The sequence below is a fragment of the Lepisma saccharinum genome, chromosome 20 (assembly GCF_977018435.1).
Source record: "Lepisma saccharinum chromosome 20, izLepSacc3.1, whole genome shotgun sequence".
In the NCBI taxonomy this organism is placed as follows: Eukaryota; Metazoa; Arthropoda; class Insecta; order Zygentoma; family Lepismatidae; genus Lepisma; species Lepisma saccharinum.
In genome coordinates this window covers 45,031,719-45,044,051 of record NC_139248.1, presented here as the reverse complement: position 1 = coordinate 45,044,051, position 12,333 = coordinate 45,031,719, and the positions used below count along the sequence as shown (strand labels likewise).

Genomic DNA, 12,333 nt, shown 5'->3' with positions numbered 1-12,333 from the left:
AGCATTTTCCTCCCCAGCTATCACCAATAACCTATCCACAAGTTTCCTGACATCATCAACCCACACAAATTCTTTAGGCAGGGTATTGTATTGTTTGATTCCACTGCCAGTCTTGATCTGTGACCATATGGGCTTGATTAAATTATTGTATTTTGCTCCACTGCTAGACTTGACTCTTTTTTGTGTGGGATCATTGTTCTGGTACAGAGCATCTGATTTTATTAATATTTCTTTGTAATGTTCATAATCTTGATCTGTATAGCTGCCAGGCCTTTTCCTAGTCATCAGTTCCCACAATCCAGGTGTTCCGGGGTACTTAACAAAAGCACCTTTTTCTCCGAGACGAGATTCTGAATAAACAATAATATCATCCCCCATAAAAGTTACTCTGAAATTACCGATTCTATGAATAATGCTGCCGTCAAGCTCTGTGTCGGCATATAAGCCAAACACCTCATCTTTATTGTCTTTAGGTGTGGTTAAATATTTTTGTGCAAGAAGACCCAATTCAATAGGATCCTGTGTAGCTTCAATTCTTCTAGGAGCAACAGGACTAGGTGTATGAATACTGGAAAGTGGGGTGAATGGATAATCTAATATGTTCCTTGCAGCTACAGGCACAAGCTCTGTGATCAAATCTTGATTTTGCTCTGTAACAGTTTTGATATTCTTACCTAAATTATTAATAGCATCAATGACAGGCTGTTCTGTTTGTTTGTGTTTTTCATAAATTCCACGGTTCTCTGATTTCCATCCCTTAAATCTTTTTACAAGATAATCTCTTAACTTAAGATCATCAATGACTGGTCGTTTCATGGTTGTTTATTTATGTCTCAACGTCTAGAAAATCGTTGATTTTATTTCTGTATTTGCCAGTATTAGGTGTTCTTGTCATATCAATTGTGACAAACCCATAACTGTCCTGGTTCCAGCACTTGCTGCAAAACTTGGAAAAATCATTGTAGCTCAAGTCCCCACCTACATATTCATCATGTATGTGTTTGAGGTTGGTATGGTCTTGATGAAACACACATATAAAATTGCTGTTGTCCCGGATCAGCTGCTTCGGTATTTTAGAAAAAGTCTGTGCCAGGTAGAAGCAATCAATGTTTTTGTGTCGGCCCTGTGTAAAGAAATTTCTAACCTTGTTTTGATTATCCAGTATAATGTCATCAAACACAACAACAGAATTATCGAGACATTCATGAAGTGGCTTAACATCTGGTTCAAAAGTGGCTATATCCAGTCCATCATATAGCTTCATCAGCTGCTGATATTTTAATTGTTCCAAGCTCTTAGAGAAGACATACAAGTGCCTGTTTTTCCAGTCTAACCAGTTGGGTGCCAATAAAAAATTATCAACCATTAGTGTAGTTTTACCACAAGCAGATGGCCCAACAATAAGACATCTAATATTATCAGGCAGCAATTTGCCATTTCTCTTATTCTGCTGTTCAGGTTCTGGCAGCCTCTTTATAACATCCCAGGTGCTCATATTATCACTTTGTCTGCATCGATCCAGCTGTTTTCCGGATGACCCAGCCATTTGACAAGTAACTTGCTGCCTTTTCTGCGGATGATTTTTTCTATGAGATATGTGTCAGGCTGTTTAGTTTTGCTGAGCTCTTGTTCATAGAACCTGCCTTTGAGAATTTCTCCTCGGTGATCTTTTATTATATATGTGTTAAGGGTCCCAGGTTTAACTTGAACCACTGTAAATAATTCTGTGCTCCAGTTTCTCGTAAAGCCTCTTTTGAATAAGTGCTTATATTTGCTGATTCTTACTTGATCGCCCACCCTGTATTTGGCCCTTCTTGTTGTTGGCTGGTATCTAGGATAATAAACAGTGCTGATCAATTTTTGCTCATCAGATGAAGTTACTTCAGAGGGTTTCATGTTGATTGTGGAATGGACCGAGTTGTTATATTTATGTAGAAGTTCTGGAAGAATATTAAGCCATTTATAATTACCTTGGAGTGTAAATTGTTTATACATAAGATTTTTTAAGGTTCTGTTGAATCTCTCTACAATTGAGGCTTTGAGATCACTGTAACTCGAATAATGTTGTATTGCCTGGCTTTTAATAAATTGTTGAAACACAGAGTTATAAAATTCCTTGCCATTATCTGTTTGCAAATAGCGCGGTGATCTTCCTGAATGATTGATGATTGTTCTAAAAGCTTCTGTAACACATTTTCCAGTCTTGGATTTGAGTGGCACAGCCCAGGCAAATTTTGAAAATGTGTCTATCACAGTGAGTAGATACTTGTAGCCCTTGTTGATTTTGTCTAAGTTTTTCAACTGTCCACTTGCCATTTCAATCAAGTCGCTCTGCCATAAATCATCTATGCCCTTTGTGACTACTGGAAGTCTCTTAAAATGATGTCTGGCTTGTCTGTGTAATTCATCAACAATAATTTGTCTAGACATAATATGTAAACAAGAATATTGCAACTATGGGGTGTTCAGCAGCTGAGACTGCAGGATTTTCTAAATATAATTTGTCCCCTATTTGTATATTAAATTCCAGAGAGTCATCATCTTCAGTATAGGCTGTTTCTAATGTATTGGGGTCTGTAAAATCCTCTAACTCCACACTGGTGATTTTTGGTTTGTTGTCAGCATTTGTTATTGATAAGATGGGGTAGTGGTGTGCCTGTGGCTGATGCCAATATTTGATCTTGATTGGTCTCAATGTTCCCCCAACAAAAAACTGGTAATAAAATTGTGCAGGGGACAGCATATATATTTTGCCGCCTGGTGTAAATGGTGAATCATATTCTTTGTTGGGGATGCTGTACAATTCAAGAATTACTGTATGTTTTGGATTCTCGATTATGCCTGTTATTTCTTTTTCTGCTGTGAGCAATCTGCTTGTTACAGATTCAAGGTGCTCATTGATGGTCCTAACAACATCATCATGGCCTGGCTTGATTTTTATGTCCACAGCAAGTCTCTTGTATTGTTGCACAATCTCTTGAAGCTGGGTGGCAAAAACAGACAGAGCATTTGCTTGATTGGATTCCATGGTCCCTAGCTGTTGCTTGATATTAGCTACAATTTGTTGCAAATTTTCAACAACCGTCAATTTTGAATTTTGAGCAGTAAGATCATGGACCTGTCTTCTGATATCCTCAAACAGGGCATGCAGTTCATTAATATGTTGATTGGTTGGTAGAGTGGCCACTGTCTGAGTGAGTTGTTTGATCTCTGCCTGGATATTCTTGATATCTTCTGATTTCAATATGCGATTCACTGTTCTCTTAATATTTTTAAGTTCCTGTGATGTGGGAAGATTTGATACTGTATTCTGCAAAGATTCAAGTGCCAATTTCACATTGTTTAATTCAGAAGCATCAGCCACATTTTGCATAGCATTTTGGAGCAGGGCTATATCTGCCTGAGAGGGTGTGGATTGTTGTAAAATTTCAAGTTTTGTTTGGATATCATCGATCAAGTGATGAAAATGAGATAGTTCAGATTCGGTGTTGAGGTTTTCAAGCTTTGTGATTTGGTGCTGGACACTAACAAGTGTGTCTACAATTCCAGGCAATCGGGATTCTAGTACATTTGCCAAATCATTTTGCACTGCTGCTATTGTACCTTCAAGATGGGTTATGGAACTTTGAATTTTTCCAAAATCTTCATATGTTTCAAGTTGCAGCTTGATATTTGCAACACTCCGAGTTATTGCATTCAAAGCATCAGAAGATGGCAAATTGTTCATAAAATTTTCAAGTGTCTCAATTTTTTCTTTAACCTCGGCTATGGCATTGTTCAGGGGGTCCAGATTAGGTATCTGGAGTGACTGAATCTGTTCCTTTAGAGTGGAAATCACTAGATCAAAATCTTCTTGTGATTTTATGCTTTTGACAATTGTTTGGAGCTGTGTCTGGACATTATTTATCTGCTCTTCCAATTGCTGTTTCAATTGCTCAGAGTTGTTGGCCTGGGTCTTAAATTTGGCTTGAAGAGCTGCTACAGCTTCTTCTAAACTTTGAAAATTATCTAATGTTGCCAGATCAGTATATTTCTGAAGCAGCACTTTGAGTTCAGAATCAATTTTAAGAAGAGGGTCCATGCATTGTGATTGCAAATTTGTAATTTCTAATTGAAGGCTGGCATTGAGTGTGGCTTGTAAAGCTTGTAAATCACTTCTCAATTTCTTGACTCTGACATCAAGCATCAGAATCTCATCACTGTGATCTTCATGCCTTGTATGGCCAAATATATCATTAGGCATTTTTGTTTTAGTGGTTATTTATTATAGAGTATCTGATTCTTAATTCTATAAAAAAGGGTATAAGCTTGTCATATGATCCCGGGACCTCAATATATAAGCAGTCACCAGCAGAAACAGTATATACAGTGCCGGAAACCATGTTTGAGTGCTTGATTCTATAAATATTTCTCCCTACTGAAATCTTGACATCACCCTCAGGGGTTGTAATAAATTGCAATTGACCACCTACAGGTAATTGGTAATGATTTAAATTATTGTTAAATATGTACAATGTTTTGCCTGTTTCATCATCATTATCTGTAAGTATGCTGTTCAGATGAATAATTAACAAGCCACTCAGTTTAGACAGCATATCAGGAGAGGGTTGCGGTGTTGGCAGCTCCATAATAGCCTGTTTTTTGAACCCAAATAAGTTCATAGGCATGTTTATTTATTTCAAATCATGCTCTGTAATTGGGCATTGTTTCCCATTTTTCAAATCACAATGCCCCCAAGGTAAAGTATGCATGCCACATGATAAAATGCATCTCTTATCATCATGTGGGTCCAGGGCCACTTTTGTTACAATATTTGAAGTCAGCAAGTGATCCTCACTCTGAATTCTATTTTCTGATGTTCTGATTGAACTCTGTGATTTGAGGCAATTTTTATAATCTTCAAATTGGAGGTCTTTTTCAACAGTCACTCTGCCAATGCCCTTGGCCTTTTTGGCAACAGCGCCACTACATGTTTCAAAACTGTACATCTTGGCACTTAACCCAGCAAATTTCACAATAACATCACCAAGTGTCTCATCTTTTAACTTGCCAGGCACTTTTTTGTTGTGGGGTTGAATTATTGTATGTTCACTGGTATCAAAGTATGGAAACAATTCAGGCTGTGCAATATCTTGATAAACATCTTCTGTTTTAATATCAAGAATAAAACTATCCGTGTCCATGTACAATAATTTTATATTATCACCATAAAAAGGTTTCAGCACATCATAATACAATGTTAACATATGTAATTTGGACAATTCCAATATCACAGCCCCTACATAAATAGGTTTATCAAACTTAATCTTTGTTTTCATCATGTTGAAAAGAGCCATGTGCTCATCATAAATTCTTCTGTAATTGAAGTTGGGCTTTGCAATCAATTTTTTGCTCCGGCTGGGGTCAGTAATTATTTTAACATCGGTATGTTTTCTGACATTTTCAATTGTTTTGCCATACACAGAATTCACCATCAATTTAAACAAGCTCTTATCAAATTGGCTTTTTGCAGATGTTCGAAGCTCCGTGTTTGTATCAATGTATGGTTTCAACCATTCTGAGTGCCTGAACCTCAAGACTTTTCCAATTTTGGTCACTTGGACACCATGTTTCATCAGGAACTGGAGGTTTTTGTAATATATGACATAATCCTGTTTTGGCTCCAGTGTCATCATGAGCTTCTTCTGTTTAGAGCCAGGTGAGCACTTAACCTCGGGAATTGGGGGCAGATCAGAAAATTTCTTGTGCAAATCATCAGGAATTGTCAGATCAACCTCTAAGAAGAGGCCATAGTCACTGTCATCAAAATCCTGAAGATCCTCAATATTGAAATCTTCGACCCATTCAAGCCCTGCATATGGCAGTTTATCCATCATAGCGTGACCATAGAGGTTGTTTGCATCCACATACAGTATATAATTTGATGGCCGTGCTGGATCATAATCAGGCATATGCTTGTTATTTGCTCTGGCATATCTCTGGGAACATTGCACCATCCCCCCTCTTATACATTGCTCCATAAACAGATACGTATCTTGATCGTGGATCAGATCCAATTGCTTTTTGGTGTTGAAAAACATTGCAGACCATGCTAGGCCCGGGGCACTGTAAAAATACACTGGGTCCAGTTTATAATTTTGCATGGAAGATTTTCTGAATGCTTGCAATATATCAGCTAAGAGAGTGACATCAAGTTTTAAATATGCCATGTGATAATCACCAAATATCTTGCATTTTAAATTGTCCCACATCAACTGGGCATGGTGATAATCTTCATCAGTGATTCCAGATCCTCTGATTTTGCTGTAAAACTCTTCTTGTGGTGGCAGGGAACACTCATCAAATTTAGAAAAATCTGTAACATAGTCATATGGATATACACCCTTCCGCCTAATTAATTTCAGGTCCTGATTTGGAAACAATGCACGTGTGATTTTGAATTGATCATCAGATAATTGAGTGGCCAGTGTATCCAGGCTAGCAGATAAAAATCTGTAAGAATCAAGAAATCTTATGTGAATAGGAACACCATCAACTTTAATTATCTTGCTAATAGATATATATTTCTCATCATTTTCAGCTAAAATATTTAAATTCTGCTTGTCAAATCCCTCGTACCTGATCAGATGATGGAAATCATAATTGGATGCTCCGTGGCAAAATATGGGGATAAATCTTGGTCTCTTGATCTGAATATTGCAGCTATTACACAGGGCCATTAAGAATTTACCATCTGTATGAGAATGGTGATGAACCTTGATATTTGTATCTGAAAATTCACAATCACATACCGGGCATTTTTCTGCATTGTTGAAATCCTCAATCTGTTCCTCTGTTAAAGGCAACATAGGCTTTGATATTAATAAGATGTTAGATGCTATGTCACGGCACTCATTTTCTATTCTATGTGCAAATATTTTGATGGCATCTGGTCCCTTGTATGAATATTCTTTAGTAACAATACCATCCTGTACAACCACATAACAAAAGCTGGAAGGTTCATGTTGCTGGTATGGTGTAGCTGAAGATTCTTCGGGATCTGGATTGCAGAATGCAAGAGATTTGAGATTTGATTCGGAATCCCAGACAATATATACAGGGTGTTCCAACAAGGCTTCATTCTTTTTGAATTTGCAATTTTCACTTGGATTGGGCATCACCATATGAACAGGTTTATGGTTGCCACAGTATTTCAGATGCTCAATTAACTTGTTTTTAGCAATTTCTGCACTCTCTTCACAAACACCATTCACCATTTTTCTACCATCAAAAACAGTTAAGCATCTTCTGCACAACTTAAATATTTTTTTATATTTGTCTAGTTGTGTTCTCACTAAAGCTTCAAGATTATGTATCAGAGTGTAATGATATGTACCATCCCCTTCAATTAAGAGCAGATCAATCGGAATTGCAGATTCATCATCAAGTGTACTGATTCTGAGAGGTGCTATCGGGCAATTGCCAGTGGAACAAGTAAATACATTAATAGATAATTGTTTGCCATCGATGTGCCTGGCCTTTTTTTCAAATTTATCAATATTCTGAACTGACATTGGATATTCCAAACCCTCCATTGCATCGTCAAAATCGTGCTCATGCTGTTTGTAATAAGTTATTCTCTCAGGATGGCTTGAAACTGGATACAAAGCAGCTAATATACACCACAAAAAACATTTCTGGTCGGTGTTTTTTATATTGACCACGGCTCTTTTGTTTTTGATATTAGCAGGTAATGGCAGATATGTAGAACCTTTTAATGGGCTGAATTCAGAAATATTAACATATAACTTGTGCGATGAACCGCATAGGCTCCATCCGGACTCTTTTGCCGCAAATTCAGAGTGTTTCATGTTCAGTTGATCCATCAATCTGCTTATTATTGTGTCTAAATTTGCGTTTGAATATACCGGTACAGTTTCTGTTACGTGGGGGTGTGTAAATTTTGTGTCATTTGGTTTCTTATATTGTACAAACAATTTGAGAAAAAGCTTATAAGAGCCATTTTGTGCATTTAGAATTGCCTGCAGATTAGGATTTATACTGTTCAAGAAATTCTCAATGCCACATCTTGGCTCCGATACAAACCGATAATCCCTTAATTGGCCATTAAAACTGCTACGGATGGGTGGTGCATGGCGTGGCTGCTTTGCTGCTCTGGCATTAAGAGGTACTTCGTGCCTTCTTTTCAGGCCAGATGTGGATGGTTGAGGGGGCAATATTGATGACTGTACAGAGCAAGTATCTTTATGTTTATATGTGAAATATTCCATGTTATATTTTCTATTGCATTTGGGGCAAATTTTTGTGGGAGTTTTGTATTTGTCTGGATTACAAATTTTTTGATGCTTGGCCCAATTAGAGCTGGATATATTCTTATTGCACTGATTACAATATTTTTGATTTGGCATTTTTGCTGTTGTTTATTATATACAATTTCCTGGGTTTCAATTCAAAATTTTATACTAGATAAAAATATCAGTTGGCTTCAGCCGTGTGATTTGTATGTGTGTGTATGTATGTATGTGTGTATACACTTAATATTTTTGGCTTTGGTATTTATATAAAATTTCCTGGGATTCAAATCTAATCTCTATGAATTAATATTAATAATATTAATCTTATGACAGGTTGTAAAACCAATAGCTTACAAGTGGAAAATCATTCACACTGACCCAGCGCAAATGCCTGCACGAACATGCATATCTTGAATGGCAATAACCTTGTTATACATAACAAGGCTGGGACAAATATAAGCTTGACTCTAAATATGAGTGGATTACAACAAATATCAGATTTTATATTGTTCAATATGAATTTAAACCAGTAAGTATGAGAAGCACTGTATCAACACATCTGTTCCCCTCAGTCACTCTCACATAACTGGCTGATGCAATAATCGGGAATTTCTGTAAATACTGGCGCTGAGGAAAAAATCAATACTACCGTCTCGGGAATTCCACACATTGCCACAGAGGAGAAACATGCAAACACGAAGCAATTCTAGAGGTAGGCTCTGCATATTGCATTGTTTTAATATTAGATAAGCAAATTGAATAGTATCCAATTAAACTTAAACCTGAAGTAAATATGTATAGGTAGGTATGGATACAAGTTTATAGACAAACTAATGCAATTTTTGTAAATCTGCTTGAGGGGGTTTGATATTTTCCAAATTATAAAATTGTTGGGTTAGGCAGGTGCTACACTTAAACAAATAAACATGTTGAGCAAGTTTTAAGTATAGCAAATCTGCTAGAGAGGGGTTCGTACTTTCTGAAAAATTCCCGAGGGCATTTTTTACAAAAATCTTGAATTATAAGAGCTCCACGCTTGAACAAAAAGCTCATGTAACCATGTTGAGCAAGTTTTAAGTGTAGCAAAGCTGCTGGAGAGGGGTTCGTACTTTCTCGTCCTGTCCCCACCACAAACCCCACTACTCAAATCAAATCATAAATTAACCTTTCATTTTTATTATATTTACGTCTCGCACCACTCTTCATTAAAGTCGCACGATAAGTCTTACTATTTAGTGGAATTGGACGTCATTTTCCAATATGCCGGCCCATGTTTCAGTCCGATATCCTGAGACTTTTAGTACATTCCACACATTTCTGCCATTTTACGATTTTTTCCTTTAATTTGACTAACCTCTATAATTTAGGATCAGTTAGATTTATCAAAACTTTCAGTAGGTTGTCTAGAACATTCCACACATTCCTGCTTATTTTAATATCCATATGGATTCTCTTAGGTTATTTGTCAAAATTCTCTACAAGCTGAGTGCTTTGATGACAAGTTTTCAATATACCCGCATTTCCAAGTATTGTCTAAAATATCATACCAAGTATTTTTTCCCAATTTTCATTCGTTTATAATTATTTTCTGTTACTTACCAACAGTACTAAATGTTTGTGCCTGGTGACAACATGTTCTGGATTTGAGGGGCATTGTGTTCCAAAGATGTGAAGTGGAAACAATCAAAGATTTCGAATATAAATTTTAATTAACACAAGAGTAGTTGTATTAAAAAAAAGATAGTGTTGCCCTATGCTTAGCACTACGCCATGAAGGCGTATAGGGGGTGCGGGGGTAACGCCCCACACTTTCTTGATCCGGTCGTGAGTGGGGGTGATGTGATCAGCATCACGCCCTTGACCGCCTTTACCCCCCAGGGTTTCCCCCAGGTACCCATGTTATTCGACGCTGGGTGGGCGCCGTAGCCACTTCCAACGTTAGAATAGTTGTATTGGATTATGCAAATCGGGACTGAGCCTATTGTTTGCACCTGCTAATCTCCATCTAACATTGAAGCACATATCTTCGCTGTGTAACTTTTCCTTTCATGATACGATTGAAACAAGACAAGCAAGCACCCTTCATACCTTCTATTCCTCGTATTCATTCGCGAATCATAAGTCGTGGCACTTTTGTTTCTCTTTCCTAAAAGTGTGTGTGATCGATGTTTAAAATGGATTCTTTCAAATTTGAACCAAAATATCAATACTCATATACGTACTTCACTACATATATCATTGTACTGGGTGGCCAGAATTGAAGTTACCAAACTCAGAGTCCTCTGTAGCCTGTTTGAGACATCGTAGAACTCTGAAATTTAGTGAATCCACTATGCAGACCATGGGTACAGCGCCTTGAATAACGTAGTGTGGAAAACGACCCAAGAAACTGGTTCCCCGAGACGATGACAAGTAGATGGCAGTGCGAACGACCCAGGTGCTAATTTTGTTATGAAAGTAATGCAGCTTAGTTAGTTTTTGGAATATATTGTGTAGATTTGTTTCTCTAGAAAGGCGGTAAGTGAATTGATGGAAACAGTTATATTTGTGGAGTGATTTGCAGTCACGAAATGGCATTAATTTGGAAAGAAAAGTAAAATAAATTTAATAATTAAATAGCATGCGTAACACAAGAAGAAACATCGCAATGTGATTCCGGACGTCAGGTCTTGGACTGTGTATTAGAGTTTATTTTTCTATGTTATTAGAATATAAATAGTATCCTGAGAGATATTTCATACTGAGGCGACAAAACCACAAATGTCGCTTGGAAGCGAGCAGTCGGAAATCAATGCAGCCTTTCGAACCGTAGGGACAAAAGCTCCGACTGCGCCGTTTCCTCAAGGAGATTTTACACCAAAGCGATACGCGACAAACGATACGAGGATTTCACACCAAAGCGACAAGGGGCATTCGGTCCAAGGCAACTTTCATACCGAAGTGACACATGTTGCTTGGAAAGGAGCCAATCAAGAGCAACATTTCACATCGTAGCGGCATGACGGGAAGCACAGGCCAGCGTTCGGTTGGTGAAATCCTCAAGCGATAAGTGTCGCGTGCCACTTGTCGCTTTGGTGCGCAATCTCACTAAAGCAAGACACTCATTGCATCGCGTATGCGCGAAAAACAAACCACGTCAACATGTCGCAAGCTATTGAGGAAATGGCCCAGTTTGAGCGACGCAGAAGCGACAAAGCGACACGTGTGGCTTATCGTGTCGCCTATCTGTTGTTCGCAAGCAACGCTTGCTAATAGACTGAAGGCACCATGTCGCTTGTCACTTAGTTGGGAACTCCCCCTGTAGCGCGTCGCTTCGGTCTCAGCACCCTTCCTTTAAGGAGCTTTCCGACCGAAGTAACAAGTAGCACGCGAATACGCCATATGAACGTGTCGTTTGCTGTTTGGACCCTTATGTGCAATGAATGCTATTTTACAGTTTGGAAGTGTGTGTCACTAGTGTGACAGTGTGAACATCCCGTGTCGCTTGTCCCATTGGTTTGAAAGTTGCCTTACACTCATGTCGATGGCACTAAGAAAGTTTTGTGGGGGTTCCCCTTGTCGTTTCATGCAATCATCATTATCATCATCGCCGCGATTAGTTTAAAGCGGAAGAAAAGAGACAGTAAATATCCAAAATACAAATGCTTCAGTGTGTATATCTTTAAAAGAAATGATGATGATAATAATAATGAACCTAATTCATGCACAAAAATTTAGTTGCCAAGAGCATTCCACGCGTATTTTTTCTCCCGTATTATTAACGAAAGTATGAGGATAACAGGACGTTGTCGACTGTCTAGAATGTTCGTTAATATCTTCGGGACCACTGTACCAAATATCATAGCAATTATCACATTCATAGAAATGCTTCATGTAAAAGAATCAGACGTTGCAGCGAAAACTCCATTTAATTCCATTATAAGCAGTCGAACACCAAGCACCGGGGTCAACACCAGCGCCTCTAGCGGATCATTTTCGAGTGGAACCAGCCAGAGAGCGCAGAACCATGCCGTTTTCCACACTACGATATTCTAGGCGC

At 38.0% G+C, this 12,333-nt stretch overlaps 1 protein-coding gene across 1 annotated transcript in view; it reads right to left on the bottom strand.

The window, feature by feature from the left end:
* Positions 1 to 12,333, bottom strand: part of LOC146003599 (trypsin-1) — a 51,181-nt gene that overhangs the window by 6,982 nt on the left and 31,866 nt on the right. The window lies entirely within an intron of this gene.